This window comes from Plecotus auritus (genome assembly GCF_963455305.1).
Source record: "Plecotus auritus genome assembly, chromosome: 8".
Taxonomy (NCBI): domain Eukaryota; kingdom Metazoa; phylum Chordata; class Mammalia; order Chiroptera; family Vespertilionidae; genus Plecotus; species Plecotus auritus.
Window position 1 is genome coordinate 94514730 of NC_137782.1, and position 23574 is coordinate 94538303.

Sequence of the window (23574 nt, forward strand, 5' to 3'; positions counted from 1 at the left end):
AATTAAACCCAGTGATATGTATAATGGTAATACATAAAAATTAAGTAGTTTTTCCAAGGAAGAAATGCAAAGATATGACACTTAAAAATCAACTGACATAATTCATCACATTAACAAAACAAATGAGTAAAACCGTATGATCATTTCAAAAGATACAGAAAAAGTACCTGACAGAATTTAGTGCCCATTCATGACCAAAACTGTCAGCAAACTAGGAGAAGAGAACTTTCCCTTGATAGGGGACATATATGAAAATTCTAGTTAACATCATATTTACTGCTGAAACATTAAAAGCTTTTCTCCTAAGATTGGAAACAAGGCAAGAATGTCTATTCTCATCATTCTCATTCCACACTGTACTGAAATGCCTAGCTAGTGTCATAGGCAAGAAAAAGAAAAGTTGTAGATACTGGAAGGAAAGAACAAGCCTCCCTATACTTATAGATGTCATAATTATTTATGTGAAAAAATTTAAAGAATATACAAAAATAGGGAGAAACCAAGATGGCGGCATAGGTAAACACCTAAACTGCTGCCTTGCACAACAATTTCAAAACTACAACTAAAAGACAAAATGGACATCATCCAGAACCACAGGAAGGTTGGCTGAGTGGGAATTCTACAACTAGAAGGAAAGAGAAAAGCACACTGAGACTCACAGGAGCTGCAGAAGGCAGAGGTACGGAGGCGCGCGTGCAGAGAGGGCTGGCAACTGAGTATGCGGCTGGCTTTCTCAATCTGGAGGGAGACAAATGCTCCTGACTGCTCTGAACTGCAGTTCCGGGCGAGACTCTGGGGACCCAGACTCATTCGGGGAGAAACTGGACTGTCTGGCAGTGGGCGAAACTCGAGGGCGGCTTTTTCTCAGAGGTGCTTGCAGCGATTACCGCGGGACACTGAGACCCAGGGGCCTCTTAGGGCAGGGCTGATGGGAAGCCATTGCTGTTTGCTCTGCCCTGAGATCCCACCCCACAAAGCCATTGCTGTTTGCTCTACCCTGAGACTCTGCCCCATCCAAGCTGAGCGCAGTGGCTTTTGCATATGAATGGCCTGGTCCTTTGAATTCTAAACTTACCTAACAAACTGCAGCTGAGTCAGTGAGACCCAGAACATCCAAAAGAAGGCCCAAGGCCCCGCAGCAGCTTGCATTGCTTCACAGCTGGGCCTCATCTGGGCACCTCCAAAACCCAAACAAAGAAGAGGAATCTGCAGATCTCTCTGTAGCTCCTGCTGGGTGGCCTTAGACAGAGGCTAAATTAGCACCTCCTTGGAGATCCAAGAGCCAGTGTACCCATGGTCAGAGTGGGACCATCCAGATTACGACTCCTCAGATCCATAAGGGACACACTCAGGGGGCAGACTCAGTGAGCACCAAAGCCCCAATGAAGCAAGTCTTGTCTCATAAGGGTGTCTCCAGCACAGAACTCCCAGCGTAGTCACAGCTGATCCTCACAGCCAATTGGCCTGGAGGTCAATTCCTCCCAGTGATACCAACAACAATCAAGGCTTAACTACAAGACTGTGCACACAGCTCACAAAGAGGTGCGCCAAGAGTGTCCACTGGGGAGTAGGACTGGGGAGGCTGAGCCACTGGGCCCTATAGGACACCTAGCACACAAAGCCACTCTATCAACTCAGGGAAACAACCAAAATGCGAAGACAAAGAAACAGGTCACAAATGAAAGAAATAGAGGAAAGCAAACGACTGGATATAGAGTTCAAAACCACAGTTATAAGGTTTTTCAAGAATTTTCTAGAAAAGGCTGATAAATTTAGCGAGACCCTCAAGGATATGAAAAAGGATCAACTAGAAATTAAGCATACACTGACTGAAATAAAAAATAATATACAGAGATCCAACAGCAGACTAGAGGAACGCAAGAATCAAGTCAAAGATTTTAAATACAAAGAAGCAAAAAACACCCAACCAGAAAAGCAAAAAGAAAAAAGAATCCAAAAATATGAAGATAGTGTAAGGAGCCTCTGGGACAACTTCAAGCATACCAACATCTGAATTACGGGGGTGCCAGAAGAAGAGAGAGAGCAAGATACTGAAAACCTCTATTTGAAGAAATAATGACAGAAAACTTCCCCCACCTGGTGAAAGTAATAGACTTACAAGTCCAGGAAGCACAAGTCCAGAGAACCCCAAACAGAAGGAATCCAAAGAGGACCACACCAAGACACATCATAATTAAAATGCCAAGAGCAAAAGAAAGAGAGAATATTAAAAGCAGCAAGAAAAAAACAGTTAGTTACCTACAAGGGAGCACCCATATCAGCTGATTTCTCAACAGAAGCTATGCAGGCCAGATGGGAGTGGCTAGAAATATTCAAAGTGATGAATAGCAAGAACCTACAACCAAGATTACTCTACCCAGCAAAGCAATCATTCAGAATTGAAGGTCAGATAAAGAGCTTCACAGATAAGAAAAAGGTAAAGGAGTTCATCAACACCAAACCAGGATTATATGAAATGCTGAAAGGTATTCTTTAAGAAGAGGAAGAAGAAAAAGGTAAAGATAAAAATTATGAACAACAAATACATATCTATCAACAAGTGAATCTAAAAATCAAGTGAATAAAAAATCTGAGGAACAGAATAATCTGGTGAATATAATAGAATCACGGGCATAGAAAAGGAGTGGACTGACAATTCTCAGGGGGAAAAGGGTGTGGGGGGTGCGGGAAGAGACTGGACAAAAATTGTATACCTATGGATGAGGACAGTGGGGGGGGGTAAGGGCAGAGGGTGGGGTGGGAACCGGGTGGAGGGGAGCTATGGGGGGAAAAAGAGGAACAATTGAAATAATCTGAACAATAAAGATTTATTAAAAAAAAGAATATACAAAAATTTTACTAGGACTAATAAATACCTTTAATAAGGCCATAGGATACAAACTCAATATGTAAACTCAATTTTTTCCAGCAGCAAATACTTGGAAATGAAAATTTAAAACAATTCCATTGATAATAACATAAAAAAATAAAATACTTAATAATAACTTTAAAGGTTTGCAAGACCTGTATATTAGTAGAAAACAATGCTAAGAGAAGTTAAAGATCTAAATGGATAGATAAACCAGTTGCATGACTTTGAGACTCAATATTGTTGAAAGTTCTCTCCAAATTGGATTATGGTTGTTTATAGTTTCAACATAATTCCAATCCAAATATCAACAAGGCTTTTTGTACAATTGACAAGTTGTTTCTAAAATTTCAATGAAAATACAAAGGACCTAGAATAGCCAAAACAATCTTGAAAAATAAACAACCAAGTAGGAGAACTCCTGATTTTAAAATGTATCAATAGCGACAGTAATCAAAATGGTGTGGTATTGAAATCATAGAGAAATAGATCAATGGATTATAATGAAGAACCCAGAGACAGATTTACAATCAACCGATTTTTTTTTCTTTTTACAAAGGCAATGCCACCTTCAATGAGAAAGAATTATTTTTTAGCAGATATTTCCTAGAGGATTAGGAAAATGTGTTAAAAAAAAAATAAGTCTTGCCCTGGCAGGTTTCTCAGTGGTTAGAGCATTGGCCCATGGGCCAAAAGGGTCCGGGTTCAATTTCCCAGTCAAGGGCTTTTAATCAGTTGTAGGCTCAATGCCTGGCCCTGGTTTCATGCCTGCGGGAGGCAACCAATCTATGTGTCTCTCTCATGTCTATGTTTCTCTCTGTGTGTGTCTCTCTTTCTCTCTCCCTCCCTCTTTCTTTCCTCCCTCCCTCCACTGGCTCTAGAAATTAATAGAAAAAAAAATCCTCGAGTGAGGATTTTAAAAAGTATACTTCACAACACACATAAAAATTAGACCTAGATTATAGACTTAAACATAAAAGCTAAGAGTATAAAGATTCCAGCAGAGTACATACAAGAATATCTTCATGAACTTGAGGTAGGCAAAAACTTCTTAAAGAGGACGCAGAAAGTACTAACCACAAAAAGAAATATTAACAAATTAGACTGCAAGATTAAAAACCTCTGCTCATCAAAATTAAACATTGAGAATATGAAAAGGCAAGTCACAGATTAGGAGAATATATTTTTAATGCATATATCTGACAGGGGACTTATATCTAAAATATTTAAAGAATTCTTACAATTCAATAACAGAAAAACACACAACAGAACACGACTTAAAAAGGCACTTCACAAAAGAAGATACACAAATGGACAATAAGCATATGTAAAGTCGATATTATCAGTCATCAGGGAAACACAGTTTTAAAAAGCACAATGAGATACCACTCACATCCATCAGAACGGTCACAACTCAAAGGATTGGTAATGTCTACTGTTGGTGAGGATGTGGAGTAAGTAGAACTCTCATGCATAGCTGCTGGGAATGAAAGATGATATACCTATTTTGGAAATGGTTTCTACGTTTCTTAAAAAGTTAAACATACAACCCCATCAGGAAACAATTGCAATACTAGGTGTTTGCTCAAGAAAAAGGAGAACATGTGTCCATAAAAATGGGCACAACACAAACGTCTATTAATAGGTGAGTGACTAAATAAATTGTATATATTTATACAATGAGATAATACTTGGTCTAAAAAAAGAACAAACAACCAATACTTGCAATAATATAGTTGAATCTGAAAAGAAGTGTGTTATACAAATGAGTACATATTCTGTGATTACTTGTATATGTAGGTCATAAACAGGGAAGATGGATTTACAATAATTGAAATGAGAACAGTGGTTGTAAGTCAGTATGAGCTAGAAGGGAACTTTCTGGAACAATAGAAATAGCTGTCTTGATTGGAGTGGTTGTTAGAGGGGTATTTACATTACTCAAAACTCATCAAATTGTGAGTTTACTGTATATAAATTTAGCCTCAATAAAAATGTTATTACGAATACATATTGTTTGACCTTCAGCTAGCATACTTTATGCTTTCATATACCTCATTTGTTGTTCCTCAGAAAATCTATAGCATTACACAAATAGACCATAAAGTAAAAAGATAATAAATTGAAAGTCTATTAACATAATGCCAAAATAATTTGGGGGCAAGTAACATAGTTTGTCCCTCAGCAAGTCCACTTTTGAAACATGTTCTTTCTAATCCTATTAAAACTAAAACAAATGGTATTTGTTTTATTCTGGTATTGTGTCTTACAAAATAAAACCAAACAAATCACAGTGACTGATTTTAAAAACAAATAAATTAAATAAAACCTAATCTGTGTTGTTAGAAGTCCAGGTGGTGGCTTCCCTTGGGAGCAGGGTGGAGCCGAGGGGATGTGAGGTGCTCCGAAGGGGACAGGAAGTTCTGTTTCTTGATCTGGGTGCTGGTTGCACACATTTTCTGCTTGTGAAAAGTTATCAACTTTGCACTTACTTTATTTATACATATATGTACACACATACACACTTTCCTCAATGTCTCTCAGTTACACTTTTATAAAATTAAAAACAAGAGCAAATTAATCCTAAAATGTTAATCAGAGTGAAAGACTGGCAACAATGGATAAATTCCAATAGAAATTGTTTTTTGAAAGAGAGAAGAGAACAGAAGACAGCAAGGAGAAAGGGGAAGGAAGGAAAGGACAGACATCTGGACACAGTTCCTGATCCCTTCGTGGTCCTCATTTAAGGTCAGTCATTATGATCATTTTTTAAATGTGGCTGAGAGCTTCCTAATGTTTATCTGTGAGATCCAGGAACAGCAGGGGGTTCAGACAGGGCTGTGGATTTGGATGATGCCAGGTTTCTTCTGAATGGTACAGATGGAGGTGGTAATGGAGATGGAGATGGAGATGGTGATGTAGATGCAGGTGGCATTGGCTAGTTCCCTGACCATAGCTGCTCGCTTGGTGGGATTGATGCCCCATAGCAGATTGGTGTGACTTTGGCTCTTGGTGAGAATGAGGTCCTGGGGTTTGCAGTTTGCTAGGAACTGCATGCAGGCTGCGGGGCAAGGTGAGGAAAAGGAGACCCGCTTCCGGACGACGCCATCGCTCATCATCATTGGGGTTTGTCTTCATGCTCTTGTTGCACTGGTTTTGCCTCGCTTTCCTTGGGCCAGGTCCATTCCATTTTAACAATTGTAGTGTTACACAGTCTTACCATCTGGTAGGAATCAGGAAAGGAAATGCACAGCTGGGAACTGGATGCCCCGTGGTTTCTTTGGGCTCCAGAGGGAGTGGGGTTGCTGGGTCAGCCTGCCATGGTCTGTGTCTGAGGGGACCAGGTTCTGCTGCTGGGAGCTCATGGGAAATTGGGGTCTGAGAGAAAGGAGGACAGTGGAGTGCTGCCTCGGAAGCAGAGGGGCACGGAATCGCACACTGTGCTCAAGGGGCTCCGTTCTCCCTGGGGGATGCACAGCTGGGATGAGCAGAGGTGCTCAGGGGTGCTCAGAGGCCAGACCTGGAGAAGAGCTGCAGGTGTGGGGATGGGAAGGTTATGTCGGGGGAAGGACAGCAAGAACAAAGGACAGCAGCAGATCTGAGCTCTGAATCCACACCCAGCACCACAGCGTGGGGAGCAGGTGCCGGCAAGCCCCTCCCGAAGCATCACCCCCTTCCTCCTGCACTGCAGCCACCTCGTGACCACTGATGTGATTCCGGCAGACACAGGCACAGCTGGCTGGCCATGTCGCCCACCATCTTCGGCAGGAACACGAAAACCAGGGAGCCACACGAGGAAAACCACAGCGAGGGACAATGCCCCCAACTCCGTCTTTCACAGCTTTCGGCGTCTGCCCCTAACGTGGAGCAGAGAGGAAAACACGTTTCGTGAGAGACAAGTGTGAATGAAGTGAAGAGAGAGGAGGAAGAGTCTAGAGAACATGTAGAAACAGCCAGCAGGACTCTCTTGGATGGGCCCTGTCCGCTCCTGGTGAGTCCCAGCCAGATGTGTACGAAGTTGGTTGTCTCCTCACCTTTTGAGCAAGATGAGGTTGATGAAGTTGGAGGTTTTGGTCAGGAAATTGCCAAGGATCCAGTTTGGGGAGCTGCACTTGACCTCATAGGCAGACAGGCCGAAGCAGGTGCATTTTACCAGGTCCCAGGCCTGCGCCACAGAACTGAGATGAAACGTGCAAATGCCCAAGATGCTGGTGAACCGGCCATGGCTGGCGTCCACGTCCCACCGAGGAGGAGGGGCCTCCCGGCAGCCACTGGGACCCTGGGGACCCACACAGCTCCCTGGGTTCATCAAAGCCAAGAGGAGAACTGGGGTTATTTTTTCAAGAATTGTTGTTATTTTGGGAGAAAGGAAGAAAAAATAAAACTACCTTTCACCAAATGATTTGATTTGCAGGTGGCCCCTGGGGATACCTGGACTGCCTTTGGTTTCCTGTAAAAGGCGAGTTTTTATTCTCCCCTCATCTGTTCTTGACAAAGAAGCCACAGCCGCAGCTGCAGGTGCTGAAATCTCGCCCCTCCAGGGCTGCCTGCTGCCTGGCTGCTGATTTATTATTAAGATAATCCTTAAATCTTCTTCATTGGGCCAGCCAATCCGCCTCCTCAGAGGGGCCTTGGGAAGCTCTTGACATTCCTCTTGGCAGAATGGGGAGAAATGAGGCCCCAGAAAGCTTGCAGCAAATATCTCTTCCCAGAGAGAAATTTGGGGTGAGACCCTGGGGTGCACCATGGTGGGGGGGGGGCGAGTATGTCTCTAAATCTGGGCTTAGAGCCCCAGGCCTGGGGGCAGTAGGTCGATGCCACCTTGTGTGCCCCACCATTCTCAGCGGGGACTGGGCACCGCCTTGTCCCCTCCCTGACAGGCTCGGTGTTCGCCTTTTTTGTAGGGAGGGAGCAGAGTGCAGCTGGGCTGAGCTAGAGTGGTCCCTGGGGGAATCTCGCTGGAGGAAGTTTATGAGGCCGATAAATATTCCTCAAGCTTCTATACAAGCTCAGCCCAGATGCATCAGCTGTCGAGCCTCCCACCTCTCACTTTTTTGGAATTGCAGATGCTTCCCTGACAGGTGGGTCTTTCTTTAAATTTTTTTATTTTTTTATTTATTTTGGGGACAGAGAGAAAGGAGGCCAGATAAGACAGCAAAGGTCCCTTAGTGGTGCTGCCCAGTGAGATGAAAGCACGCTTCCCAATTAAGGTTTCCGCAGGTGGAGGGCCCGGTCCACTGTCATCACGCCAAACGACATGAGCACCATTGCCAGGAGCGCTTCGGGCACCTTGTCCTCTGAGAGTGACTTGGCGGGGCCGGTGGCTGAGTGTTTCTACTGCGGCCAGAAAGCCAGAAAGCGGCATCGGAAGAGGGCCAGGCCTGAGCAGACATCAGTGCTCAGGGAGACATCACCCTCTTTAGCCTGGATTTCAGAGGTCCTTCCACCCCCAAACCTGAGCTTGGCACTAGCCTTTAATTTCTGCTGGCCTCATTCTGCTCACCCCCTATACAGGGGTCCCTCCTCCACTGCCCCAGAAAATGGTGGGGAGCCCATTGCTCCTCTTTCTCTCTCGTTCTCCTTTGACTTGGCCCTCAAGGCCTTGGTCTACTATCTCCTGACTCCAGAATACTCCCCTGGCCTCCCCTCCCCTGCCCCCAGCAAAGTGGCCATCCCCTGCACACCCAGGACCTTACTGGCTGCATGGCCCTGGGATCCTGGACATCCTCTGGCTCAAGTATGGTTTGCAGTTCTCAGATGTATGTCCCACTTCCTCAATTGAATGCGCAGTCCCTTGATGGCTGGGGCTGCCTTGAGCACTTCTGTGAGACCAAGACACAGGTGGACATTTACCAGAGATCCCAAGCTGGTGGGGACTTTGCCTGCTCCCACTGTCTGCACACAGGCCTGACTGAGAGTCCTGAGGGGCAGTTTGGTCTCTCCCTCCAGCCCCATTCTGGTTGGCAAACATCCCCGTTCTTGAGTTGATGGTGCAGGCCTTGATGAATTCTCAAGGGAGGCCAGGAGCCCTGGCCAAAGAGGAGGTGGCAGCACAGGGCTCCGAGTGAAGCCCACACAGTCAGCTCAGTGAGGGACCTGTACCTCGCACTGCAGCCCAGCCCCATCTATATCTGGCTTTCACCTTAATTAGTAGGAGTTTTTCAGAGAAGCAATAAAACAACAACATAGCAACTTGGATAGGGCATGGAAGGCAAGAGCCATTTCAGTAATGGAGTCAGTGGAATTGCTATTCTAAGAAGAGAGGGAGAGGGAGACCACTCTTTGCTATTAAGAGCCGAGGGCAAAGCTGTCCTGTCGTCTGCCTAGTTATTAAGGATAACTGATGGCCACCCCATCTCCAACAACACAGGAAAATTGCAGCTCCATGAACCCAGAGTTCTTGACAGTGGTTCCCAGAAAGCCTAAGTGCGTGGGCCTGGGCTCGCTGGCTCACCCTAGCGGCCCAGGCCCCAGAGAGGATGATGACCAAGTCCAGCCTTCCACCAGGAAGAGAGGACAAACATGTCACGTGCCGGGCTGGGTGAGGTTGTAGAAGAGCTGGCGGTGAGGTAGTGGATCCTGTAGGGGAGAGGGTGATGTTGATGGCCACCCTCCTGGTGGGAGCACACCTTAGCACCAGCTAGGTTCTGGGAGCGCACTGGTTTGACACATGGGACAACTGAGGGCTAGACACGAGTTCATTTTCCCAAAACTTGTATTTGCAAGAAGCACAGAAGGACGCTGTTCTGGTGTTTGAGTAGATGCCATGCCTCTTTCTCTCAACACCTTCATGTCCACCTCGGTTAGGGCTGGCTGCCCACGGTTGGACCTTGTAACTCTAACCCAGTCATAGGCTCCCAAGGGTCTCACCCAGAGGAGACTCAGATGCAGAATGAAGACTCTGAGTGGTAGGATGGCGCCAGATTCTGGTTCTCACTGTTCGTCACGAAGCAAGTACCCTGTTTCCGAGCTCCAGGTTCCTCACCTGCCCACTGAGGAGGATGTGCCCGGGCCTGGCGATGGGCTGTGGTGAGGGTGCAATGCTGGGATGGATGGGAAGCAGCACTGGGAATGGGAAAGTACATGTTTGATTATCTGTGGTATATGGAGAGCCCTACAGATGAGCAAGGGAATGGGGGTGCGGGGAGTGGAAGGATACGTGGTAGGTAGGATGACGGTCAGTGGATGGGTAGACGAGAAGGTGGGATGGTCAGCAAAGGCTCTCATAGTCTCCTAAAAATGTTGATCTGGGGGCCACTCCAAAACCAAACAGGTGACTCTAGGCCCCAGGATGGTCTCTGGGATGGGAACGGGGCTTGAGGTACCAGAGTTACCTCCGCTATTCTTCTCCATACTGTGAGCCCCATCCTGGGACCTGATGTCAAGGTGCCTCAGCCTAAGAGTGAGGTTTAGTTATGTGTTCCCTACACCTAGATGGTGCCCACACAGAGGAGCAAGCCAGCGGTGCCCAGGGGTGCCCGGGAGAGAGCCAGCTGGGAGGAGGATGCGCCAGCGTCGTGGACAGCGGGTGGCCAGTTCTGACCTCTGAGTCCTGTCTGGGTCACTTCCCCACCATCCAGCCTTCTGTGGGAGAGAAACAGAAGGAGAGACAAGGATATGGCAGGAGATGGAGAGGAGGTTTCCTGGAAGCGACAGCAAAGGTTTTGGGGAGAGGGCTCTGAGGTGTGCAACAAGGTGGGGAGGAGCAAGGGGCCCTGAGGCCACCAAGTGGAGGTCGGGACCAGGGGGCGGGCTTGCTGTGCAGGCAGGCAGCAGGCAGGCGGTGCAAGGACCCACTCAGCCGACCTGTGCGAGACCTGCATCGAAGAGAGCTGCTTAGGAATTCAGCCCCTGCTCACACTCCTGTGGGAGTTTCCCCGGGGACAGGAAAGTGTCCAACCCAGTGATTTAAAACTTCACTAAGTAGAAAATACACTCAAACAGCAGAAACGATGGAGGCTGCAGCCGATGTCAGCTGCCGTTGTGATGGCCCCAGGAGGAGACAGGTCCAGCAGCATGGAGTCTGTTTCCTCATCTAGGTTTTTGGGATGGTTACTCTGTCCTTGGCCAATGCACCTCTCACTGTAATTACTAACAAATGGTGACTCGTGGAGAATGAAGCCTACAGGCACCACTCCTCTGAGGCCCATGCACGTTCATGCGGAGCCTGGAAAGACCGGATGAGCGCCTGCAGAAGGCTGCACAGGAGTCAGCATCCTTCCTCTCAATCCCAATTACATTTGGCAGAGAAAACGGCTTTTCCCTACGGAGGGTTAAGACAGCAGATCTGTGCCAGAGAAAGAATCCAAACCGTGGCAAATATTGACCATGAGAGTGGCCTAAAAAGTGGAGGAGAGAGAGGCAGAGTCGTTGCAAATGGTCTGATGAACACATGAGTGTGCACACACGGACACACACATGCACACCCGACAGCAAGCAAGTGCCAGGCAAGCACTTGGTATAGGCTCACAGGCTCCACAAGTGTGAGGTTGCACCGGTTGCCAGCAGAGGCTAGAGAGCAGTGGGGCTGGCCTCTGGCTGCTGAAGGCTGGAGGTTGCTGTTTTTTCTGGGAGCTCTTACTCCCCTGCTCACTTCTCCTGACCTCTGCTGCCTGCTAAGTCAACATGCTGCACTGCAGGCATGTAGGACAGCTCTCCCAGCCCACCCCTCTCACAGGCGAGCCTCGGGATGGTGATGTTAAGACATTGTCTTTTTATGCTGAAAATGCTCAAAAATGGCTTCGTTTCTTTTGGCAAGAGGGAATGGTCAAGTTCTCATCCGTCTAATGCAGCTAGATTATCCAGCATCAGGGAGAGAAGCTGTTTTCTCACGCCAAAGAGTGAGTAGCTGCCTATGAAACATCCTGCGGACTTCCTCTATGCGCCTCTTCCCCAGCCTGTCGGGGGGCAGGCTCTCAGCTAGGTGCACAGCCTCCTGCCTCGAGGGGACCCCTTAGGTGGCTGCGGATACTTCTGTTTGGAAACAGGAGGAATTGGAGAGGACCTCCAGTCCCCTGGGAGGACACAAGGGTGGCCACCACATATCTGTTGTCCCTAATACTGGCAGCCAGTGGCAAAACTGTGGGTGGAGGCTCCCCTATTTAATGTGGGAGAGGCAGGCAGCAGCTGGGCTGTCCTAAATTCTGCTGGGACCTGACGTCCTCTTGTTTTCTTGTCTATAAAATTAGAGGGTTGACACTAACTTTTAAACAGAAAACCCGACAGAGAAACCAAGATGGCGGCATAGGTAAACACCTAAACTGCTGCCTCGCACAACAATTTCAAAACTACAACTAAAAGACAGAACGGACACCATCCAGAACCACAGGAAAGCTGGCTGAGTGAAAATTCTACAACTAGAAGGAAAAAGAAAAGCTCACAGAGAATTGGAGGTACGGCAAAGGGGCTTTGTGCGCGCAGAGAGGAAGGGCGGCTGAGAGCCTGGCTGACTTTCTCTGGCGGAAGGGGGAAGGAAGCCTCCAACCGCACTGAACCCCAGTTCTGACTGCACTGAACCCCAGTTCCGGGCGAACCCCTGGGGACCCACGCTCTTACGGGGGGAGTCTGGACTCTCGGGCGGAGACTCGAGCTGGGAAAGGCAGAAGTCTGAAGGCGTGCGCGGGCCAGTGCGCACAAAGGCTGCGGAGGTTGCCACAGGCTTTCCCTAGTGGAAGGGAGTCAGAGGCTCCTGACGGCACTGAGCCCCAGTTCTGACTGCAGTGAACCCCAGTTCCAGGCGAGCCCCTGGGGACCCACGCTCTTGTGGGGGGAGTCTGGACTCTCAGGCGGAGACTCGGGCTGGGGAAGGCGGAGGACTGAAAGCGCACATGCGCGCAAGGGCAAGGCTGACAGGAAGCCAAGACTGAGACTCCACCCCATCCAAGCTGAGCACAGAGCCTATTGCAATTTGGCAAGTCTAATCCTATAAGGCTGTCTCCAGCACTGAACTTCTCCCAGCATAGACACAGCTGATCCTTACAACCAACTGGCCTGGAGGTCAATTCTTCCCAGTGATACCAACAACAATAAAGACTTAATTACAACAAGGCTGTACACACAGTCCACAAAGGGGTGCAACAAGAGTGTCCACCTCAGGTTAACTGGGGAGGCAGACCCACTGGGCCATATTGGAAACCTAGCACAAATATCTACCTTACCAACTCAGGGAATCAGTGAAAATGCGGGGTCAAAGAATCAGATCACAAACGAAAGAAATGGAGGAAAACAAACGACTGGATATAGAATTCAAAACCACGGTTATAAGACTTTTTAAGAATATCCTAGAAAAGGCCGATAAATATAACGAGACCCTCGAAGATATGAAAAAGGACCAACTAGAAATTAAACATACACTGACTGAAATAAAAAATATTATACAGAGACCCAGAAACAGAATAGAGGAACACAAGAATCAAGTCAAAGAATTGAAATACAAAGAAGCAAAAAACACTCAACCGAAAAAGCAAAAAGCAAAAAAAAAAAAATCCAAAAAGTTGAAGATAATGTAAGAAGACTCTGGGACAACTTCAAGCGAACCAACATCAGAATTATGGGGGTGCCAGAAGAAGAGAGAGAGCAAGATACTGAAAACCTATTTGAAGAAATAATCACCGAGGGGAGAAACCAAGATGGCGGCATAGGTAAACACCTAAACTCGCACAACAATTTCAAAACTACAACTAAAAGACAGAACGGACACCATCCAGAACCGCAGGAAAGCTGACTGAGTGAAAATTCTACAACTAGAAGGAAGGAGAAAAGCTCACAGAGAATTGGAGGTACGGCAAAGGGTCTGTGCGCGCAGAGAGGAAGGGCGGCGGAGTGCCTGGCTGGCTTTCTCTGGCGGAAGGGGGAAGGGAGCCCCCGACCGCATTGAACCCCAGTTCTGACTGCAGTGAACCCCAGTTCCAGGCGAGCCCCCGGGGACCCACGCTCTTGTGGGGGGGAGTCTGGACTCTCGGGCGGAGACTCGGGAGCCGGGGAAGGCGGAAGACTGAAAGTCCGCTCGCGCCAGTGCGCACAAAGGCTGCGGGGGCTGCCACAGGCTTTCTCTAGCGGAAGGGAGTGAGAGGCTCCTGACGGCACCGAACACCAGTTCTGACTGAAGTGAGCCCCAGTTCTGACTGCAGTGAACCCCAGTTCCAGGCGAGCCCCCGGAGACCCACGCTCTTGTGGGGGGAGTCTGGACTCTCGGGCGGAGACTCGGGAGCCGGGGAAGGCGGAAGACTGAAAGTCCGCTCGCGCCAGTGCGCACAAAGGCTGCGGGGGCTGCCACAGGCTTTCCCTAGCGGAAGGGAGTGAGAGGCTCCTGACGGCACCGAACACCAGTTCTGACTGAAGTGAGCCCCAGTTCTGACTGCAGTGAACCCCAGTTCCAGGCGAGCCCCCGGAGACCCACGCTCTTGTGGGGGGAGTCTGGACTCTCGGGCGGAGAATCGGGAGCCGGGAAGGCAGAGGACTGAAGGCACACACGTGCTAGCAAGGGCAAGGCTGATGGGAAGCCAAGACTGAGACTCCACCCCATCCAAGCTGAGCACAGAGGCTATTGCAATTTGGCAAGTCTAATCCTATAAGGCTGTCTCCAGCACCGGACTTCTCCCAGCATAGACACAGCTGATCCTTACAGCCAACTGGCCCGGAGGTCAATTCTTCCCAGTGATACCAACAACAATAAAGACTTAATTACAACAAGGCTGTACACACAGTCCACAAAGGTGTGAACCAAGAGTGTCCACCTCAGGTTAACTGGGGAGGCAGACCCACTGGGCCAAATTGGAAACCTAGCACACAAATCTACCAACTCAGGGAAGCAGTGAAAATGCGGCGTCTAAGAATCAGATCACAAACGAAAGAAATGGAGGAAAACAAACGACTGGATATAGAATTCAAAACCACGGTTATAAGGCTTTTTAAGAATATCCTAGAAAAGGCCGATAAATATAACGAGACCCTCGAAGAGATGAAAAAGGACCAACTAGAAATTAAACATACACTGACTGAAATAAAAAATATTATACAGAGACCCAAAAACAGACAAGAAGAACACAAAAATCAAGTCAAAGAATTGAAATACAAAGAAGCAAAAAACACTCAACCGAAAAAGCAAAAAGCAAAAAAAAAAATCCAAAAAGTTGAAGATAATGTAAGAAGACTCTGGGACAACTTCAAGCGTACCAACATCAGAATTATGGGGGTGCCAGAAGAAGAGAGAGAGCAAAATACTGAAAACCTATTTGAAGAAATAATGACCGAAAACTTCCCCCACCTGGTGAAAGAAATGGACTTACAAGTCCAGGAAGCCCACAGAACCCCAAACAAAAGGAATCCAAAGAGGACTACACCAAGACACATCATAATTAAAATGCCAAGAGCAAAAGACAAAGAGAGAATATTAAAAGCAGCAAGAGAAAAACAGTTAGTTACCTACAAGGGAGCACCCATACGACTGTCAGCTGACTTTTCAACAGAAACTATGCAGGCCAGACGGGTGTGGCAAGAAATTTTCAATGTGATGAATAGCAAGAACCTACAACCAAGATTACTCTACCCAGCAAAGCTATCATTCAGAATTGAAGGGCAGATAAAGAGTTTCACAGACAAGAAAAAGCTAAAGGAGTTCATCACCACCAAACCAGTATTATATGAAATGCTGAAAGGTATTCTTAAAGAAGAGGAAGAAGAAAAAAGGAAAGATAAAAATTGTGAACAACAAATACATATCTATCAACAAGTGAACCTAAAAATCAAGTGAATTAAAAACCTGAGGAACAGAATAATCTGGTGAATACAGTAGAATCGGGGGCATAGAAGGGGAGTGGACTGATAATTCTCAGGGGGAAAGGGGTATGGGGGGGTTCATGAAGAGACTGGACAAAAATCATACACCTATGGATGAGGACAGTGGGGGGTAGATAAGGGCAGAAGGTGGGGTGGGAAATGGCTGGAGGGGAGCTATGGGGGAAAAAAGGAGAAATAATTGTAATAATCTGAATAAAGATTTATTTAAAAAAAAAAAAAAAAAGAAAGAAATAATCACCGAAAACTTCCCCCACCTGGTGAAAGAAATAGACTTACAAGTCCAGGAAGCCCACAGAACCCCAAATAAACAGAAAACCCGATTTTTGCTAGTCAATCTGCACGGAGCAGGAGATACCACCCTGTAGTAAGAGCGCTAGTGTAAAAGCACCCGCCGCCGGTGCTGGAGCTGGGAAACCCCAAGCGATCCGTGCGGGGCCAGCTCAGAGGCTGGGCATCACTCTCCACAGGGCTCTGGTAGGTGGGGTGTCATCAGAGCTGGTCCTGCAGATGGCAGCTGGAGCACCCAAGGCTGCGGGCAGGAACAGGGTTTCATGGGAGCGCCACCTCCGCATCAGTGGGAGTTGAGGCTGTAGCAGGCCTCCTGGAAAAAAGAACCCGGGGGGGGGGGGTTAGGACAGGGCACATGCATTTCAGAGAGCTTTGTCCTTCCTGGTGTGGAGCAAACGTCCATAAACACGGAGGCAGGAGGTATGGACCCCAGTCATGCCCTCAAGCTCGTCATCCTAGGCCTGGGGTCCCTCCCTCAGACCCGGACGAGCTTGGCTCGCTTCCAAGCACCCTATCCCCAGACCCCGATGGGAGGAGGGAGGCGAGGAGAGATTGAACCACACAGACTATTTGGGCCAAGCCCTTCAAGTGCAAGATGGTAGAAACTAAAAGTTACAAGTATAGGAATCCTTTTAGGGGAATTCCATTTTATTGGACTCAGCTATAAGCAGTAAATTGAAATAGATCGGTTTTATTTGTAATTAGAAGGGTCTACTTATATACAAAAAATACTGTATGGACTTTTGAAAGCATATCCTTCCACTGGATTAAAATAGCCCTTATAATAGTGTTTATTGGTTCTAACCCAAATCTTTCTTCCTAGCTCATACAGTGTAGGCTATCACAGTGTAAGGAGCCTGAGTGGACAGAGTCCAGCTGGCTGCTGCTTCCCATGGGGGTATTCACAGTGACTCTGGGGAGGGCACCCCGATCCAGGAGGCTCCCCTCCCCCTTGTGCAGGACTTGGGGGCAGGGGAGGGCAGTTCATTCACATGGGATTCTGAAAATGGTGTGATGAGAGAAATAACCAAAGGAGTAGTACTTAACTTTCACTCTAATTCATCTCATGGACAGACTGTCCTCACGTTGACAAATGTTGCATCTGAGTCAGAAAGTGCACCAGAGAGAAAGAGCTGGTAGCAAATCACATCCAAGATCCCAAAGAATTAAATTAAATTACAGTAATGGAAATCTGCATTGCCAGAGCCCACTGGGAAAAATCCACAAGTGTTTACTGTGCACCTACTATGTGCAGGGTGCCTTGGGAGCAGCCATTAATCGCTTCATTGGGCTCCTGAAAGCTAATGTACCCTTGGGAGAGTCTGATTGCCAGATGGGGAAGTGTTAGGGTTCCCCCGCCACATCACAAACTTGGTTCTAGCACTTGATATGTTGCCTTGAAATCATGTCACAGGTGTGTAGAATGGATGGGATGATCGTGGGAACCATGCTTCATCTTTTGACAGGAGCTGGGTCTGTGAGGGGCCTTGGGCATCACCTTGGCACCTACCTCTGTGTAGTAGATTGTTGCCATCCACAACCGCTTGCAGGGCCTTGGGACTAAACACATGGCACACAACATAGACAAGATGGGGAGAACCATGGAGAGGATGGAAGTGGGGAGCATGTAATTCAGAATGATCACAGGGTAGCATGGCAGCTGACTGGGACGCAACCACCTGGTACAAGTGAAGGTCAGCTTCATCAGGCCTGGCAGGCTCCTGTAACCCTGTCTGACTGTTCCAACACATCCTCCTGGGCATCCTGGAGGGATGGAGAGACCCTGCTGCCAGTCCAGGCCAGACAGGCCCCTGGCCTTATATGTGGTGGGCATGGCCCTGCCGTGAGAATACCCAATAGGAAAAAATAACTCCACTTCTTTGAACTCTGCATAGGGAGAGGTTTTTTACTTTCCTGGAGTACTCAAAGTTTTCTGTTTAACAGGCACTTCCCAGATACATTAAAATATATTTGAGATTTGCAAAAAACTCAAATGCTCACAATTTCTCTACTGAGTAAAGTATTTTAAAAACAAGTAAACAACTTCAAAGAACCACTTACTTTGCCTCCTGGAGTGTCTAGCATAACACCTTTTAGCTTAACTTGCTAACTCAAGGACAGCAATTTGGACTGCTGCACTGAACAAGAAAATTGGGCTGGTTTCTGTCTTGAGTTGCAGACACTTTTGCCTTCTAAATTATAGATCACTGGCAGGCAGCATACTAAAATGAGGTTTTCTTCTAGAGCTTCTGGCCTTTTTTATTCTCTGAATGGGTGGGATATAACAGGAAGGCTGAGCGTCTCCTTGGACCTGTTAGCCTACTATCTATAGAGGACACCATGCCCAGAGTAGGGTCCTCCCTATATTCCTACATGTATCTTTTCCCATCCTGGCTGACCCCCAGCAACTATTACCATCTCTGTGACCTCTCTAAATCCCAAAGACATAATTTTTTTAAAATATTTTATTCCTAAACACAAAATTGTTTTTTTAATTTTTTAATAGTTTTCATGTGTTAAAAGTATTACATAAGTCCCTCTTTCCTTCCCCCATTGGCCCCTTCCAGCCTGCCCTGCCCCCTGCGCCAGGCCCTCAACCGCCCCATTGTCTGTGTCCAAGGGTTATGTATATATGCATACAAGGTCCTTGGTTGATTACCTCCACCTCCCCTGCCTTCTCTCTGAGAATCCCCAATCTGTTCCCTGCTTCCATGTCTCTGGATTCTCTCTGTTCATCAGTTTATTTTGTTACTTAGATTGCACATATAAATGCAATCATATGACACTTGTCTTTCTCTGACTGACTTATTTCACTCAGCATGATACTCTCCAGGTCCCTCCATGCTGTCTCAAAGGGTAAGAGATTCTTCTTTGTTACTGCTGCATAGTATTCCATGCTATAAATGTACCACAGCTTTTTTATCCACGCATCTACTGATGGGCACTTGGGCTGTTTCCAGATCTTAGCTATTGTAAATTGTGCTGCTATGAACATAGGGGTTCATACCTTCTTTCTGATTGGTGCTTCGGGTTTCTTAGGATATATTCCTAGAAATGGGATCATGGGGTCAAATGGCAGTTCCATATTTAATTTTTTGAGGAGACTCCATACTGTTTTCCATAATGGTTGCACCAGTCTGCATTCCTACCAGCAGTGTGCTAGGGTTCCCTTTTCTCCACATCCTCGTCTGCACTTGTCATTTGTTGATAGTAGCCATTCTGACAGGAGTGAGATGGTACCTCATTGTCATTTTGATTTGCATCTTTCAGATGAATAGTGACTTTGAGCATTCTTTCATATGTCTCTTGGCCATCCTATGTCCTCCTTGGAGAAATGTCTATTTAGGTCCTTTGCCCATTTTTTAATTGGCTTCTTTGTCTTCCTTCTGTTAAGTTGTATGAGTTCCTGGTATATTTTGGATATTAACCCTTTATCAGGTGAATCATTGCCAAATATGTTCTCCCATACAGTGGGCTCCCTTTTTGTCTTGTTGATGGTTTCTTTTGCTGTGCAGAAGCTTTTTATTTTGACATAGTCCCTTATGTTTATTTTTTTTCATTTATTTCCTTTGTCCTAGGAGATGTATCCATAAATATATTGCTGTGATAGATGTCTGAGATTTTGCTACCTATGATTTCTCCTAGGACTTTTAAGGTTACCCACCTTTCATCCCCAGAATAAACCCCACTTGGTCATGGGTATGATCTTTTTAATATATTGCTGGATGTCATTTGCTAATATTTCGTTGAAGATTTTAGTATCTATGTTCATCAGGGATATTGGCCTGTAATTCTCTTTCTTTGTAGTGTCTTTATGTGGTTTTGAATAATGCTGGCCTCATAAAAAGAGCTTGGAAGTGTTCCTTCCTCTTGGATGTTTTGGAATAGTTTGAGGAGTATAGGTATTAGTTCTTCTTTGAAGGTTTGGTAAAACTACCCTATGAAGCCATCCAGATCCAGGCTTTTGTTTGCTGGGAGGTTTTTTTTATTAATGCTACTATTTCATCAGTTGTTGGCCTATTCAGGTTTTTTGATTCTTGGTGATTTTGTTTTGGGAGATTGTATTTTTCTAGGAATTTGTCCATTTCATCCACATTGTCCAGCTTGTTGGCATATAGTTGTTCATAGTATTTCCTTACAATACTTTGTATTTCTGTGGTGTCAGTGGTTAGTTTTCCTGCTTTGGTTTCTGATTTTATTTATTGGGATCCTCTCTCTTTGTTTCTTGATGTGTCTGGCTAACGGTTCATCAATTTTGTTTATCCTTTCAAAGAACCAGCTATTTTTTAAAAAAATTCTTTATTGTTGAAAGTATTACATATTTCCCTCTTTCCCCTCAAGTGAATCCCTCCCGCCTACCTCCATTCACCCCAGGCATATGGCATTCAAATTCTTAGGTTGATTACCTCCCACCAACACACCCTCCCCTACCTTCCAGTTTGAGGAAACTCCATACTTTTTTCCATAATAGTCGCATCCGTCTGTATTCCCACCAGCAGTGCACTAGGGTTCTCTTTTCTCCGCATCCTCGCCAGCACTTGTCATTAGTTGATTTGTAGATGGCAGCCATTCTGACAGGTGTGAGATGGTACCTCATTATCCTTTTGATTTGCATCTATCTGATGATCAGTAACTTTGAGCATTTTTTCATATGTCTCTTGGCCATCTCTATGTCCACATTGGAGAAGTGTCTATTTAGGTCCTTTGCCCATTTTTTAATTGGGTTGTTTGTGTTTCTGTTGTTAAGTTGTATGAGTTCCTTATATATTCTCGGTATTAACCCTTTATCAGTTGTATCATTGCCAAATATGTCCTCCCATACAATGGGCTCCCTTTTCATCATCTTGATGGTTTCTTTGCTGTACAGAAGCTTGTATTTTGATGTAGTCCCATTTCTTTATTTTCTCCTTTGCTTCCTTTGCCCTAGGAGATGTATCTTTAAACATTTTGCTGCAAGAGATGTCTGAGATTTTGCTGCCTATGGTTTCTTTTAGGACTTTTAAGGTTAACCAACTTATATTTAAGTCTTTTTTCCATTTTGTGTTTATTCTTGTGCATGGTGTAAGTTGGTGGTCTAGTTTCATTTTTTTGCATGTATGTGTCCAATTTTCCCAGCACCATTTATTGAAGAGACTGTCTTGACTCCATTGTACGCTCTTGCCTCCTTTGTCAAATATTAATTGTGCATAATGGCTTGGGTCGACTTCTGGGGTCTCTGTTCTGTTCCATTGATCTATATGCTGTTCTTTTGCCAGTACCAGGCAGTTTTGATTACGGTGGCTTTGCAGTATAACTTGAAATATCTGTTATTATGATTCCTCCAACTTTGCTCTTCTTTCTCGATATTGCTGCAGCTATTCGGAGTCCATTTTGGTTCCATATAAATTTGTAGAGTTTTTGTTCTAGATCTGTGAAATATTCACTTGGTAGTTTAATGGGGGTTGCATTGAATCTTTAGATTGCTTTGGGTAGTATGGACATTTTAATGATGATAATTCTACCAACACATGAACACAGTATATTCTTCCACCTGTTTATATATCCTTCTGTCTCTTTGTTCATTGTCCTATCGTTTTCTGAATACAGGTCTTTTGCCTTCTTCGTTAAGTTTATTCCTAAGTGTCTTAATTTTTTTGTTGCAATGGTAAATGAGATTGCTTAATGTTTAGTTTCTCTATCTGAGAATTCATTATTGGTGCATAAAAAAAGCCATTGATTATTGTGTGTTAATTTTGTATCCTGCTCCATTGCCAAATTCATGGATTTAAATCTAGTAATACTCTGGAAGAGTCTTCAGGGTTTTCTATGAACAATATCACGTCATGTGGGAGTAATGAGAATTTTACTTCCTCCTTTCCAATTGGGTGCCATTTTTTTCTTCTTGTGTGATCTCTGTGGCTAGGACTTCCAGTGCTATGTTGAATAAGAGTGGTGAAAGTGGGCATCCCTGTCTTGTTCCTGTTCTTAGGGGAAATGGTTTTAGTTTTTGTCCATTGAGTATGATGTTCACTCTAGGCTTGTCATATATGGCCTTCATCATGTTGAGATATGCTCCCTCTGTTTCCACTTTGCTGGAGGTTTTTTCTAAAATGGGTGTTGAATTTTGTGGATTTCTTTTTCTATGTCTATTGATATGATCATGTGCTTTTTGTCTTTCAATTTGTTTATGAGATGTATCACATTTATTGATTTGCGAATATGGTACCAACCTTGCATCCCTGGAATAAATCCACTTGGTCATGGGGTATGATCTTTTTAAGATATTGCTGGATGCAATTTGCTAATATTTTGTTGAGAATTTTAGCAACTATGTTCATCCAGGGATATTGGCCTGTAATTCTCTTTCTTTGTAGGGTTTTTATGTAGTTTTGGAATTAGGGTAATACTGGCCTCATAAAAAAAGCTTGGAAGTGTTTCTTACTCATGGATGTTTTGGAATAGTATGAGGAGTAGAAGTGTTAGTTATTCTTTGAAGGTTTGGTAAAACTCCCATGTGAAGCCGTCTGACCCGGTATTTTGTTTTCTGGGAGTTTTTTGATTACTGCTTCTATTTCATCCATTGTTGTTGGCCTATTCAGGTTTTTTGATTCTTGGTAATTCAGTTTTGAGAGATTATATTTTCCTAGGAATTTGTCCATTTCTTCTACATTGTCCAGCTTGTTGGCTTATCGTTGTTCATAGGATTTCCTTACAATCCTTTGTATTTCTGTGGTGTCAGTGGTTAGTTCTCCTCTTTGATTTCTGATTTTATTTATTGGGATACTCTCTCTTTGTTTCTTGCTGAGAATGCCTAATGGTTCATCAATATTGTTTATCCTTTCAAAGAACAAGCTATTATTTTATAAATAAGTCTTTATCGTTTAAAGTATTACATATGTCCCTCTTCCCCCTGCCCCCCATTAGCTCCCTTGAGCCTGCCCCTGTCCACCCCTATGCATCTATGCATTCAAAGTCTTTGGTTGATTACCTTCCACGCACCCATCCTCCCGGGCCTTCCCTCTGGAATTCCACACTCTGTTTCAGGCTTCCATGTGTCTGGATCTACTCAGTTCATGTTTGTTTTGTTACTTAGATTCCACATATGAGTGCAATGATGTGATACTTGTCTTTCGTTGACTCTTTCACTCAGCATGATACTGTCCAGATCCCTCCATGCTGTCTCAGAGGGTAAGAGATTCTTTTTTTTTTTTCCATTGCTTAGTATTCCATGGTATAAATGTACCACAGCTTTTTTATCCACTCATCTACTGATGGGCACTTGGGCTGTTTCCAGAGCTTAGATATTGTAAATTGTGCTACTATCAACACAGGGCTGCATACCTTCTTTCTGATTGGTGTTTCAGGTTTCTTAGGATATATTCCTAGAAGTGGGATCACTGGGTCAAATAGCAGATCCATGTTTAATTATTTGAGGAAACTCCATACTGTTTTCCATAATGGCTGCACCAGTCTGCATTCCCATGAGCAGTGTGCTAGGGTTCCCTTTTCTCCACATCCTCACCAGCACTTGTCATTTGTTGATTTGTTGATGGTAGCCATTCTGACAGGTGTGAGATGGTATGACATTGTCCTTTTGATTTGCATCTCTCAGATGAATAGTGACCTTGAGCATTCTTTCA

At 45.3% G+C, this 23574-nt stretch overlaps 1 protein-coding gene across 4 annotated transcripts in view; it reads left to right on the plus strand.

Moving 5' to 3' along the window:
* Positions 1-23574, plus strand: part of NPEPL1 (aminopeptidase like 1) — a 153442-nt gene that overhangs the window by 60159 nt on the left and 69709 nt on the right. For all 4 annotated transcript variants that reach the window (XM_080686197.1, XM_080686195.1, XM_080686196.1 and 1 more), the window contains one exon: positions 5522-5617. The gene's annotated coding sequence lies outside the window, so the exon portion shown is untranslated. The remainder of the gene's footprint in view (positions 1-5521; positions 5618-23574) is intronic.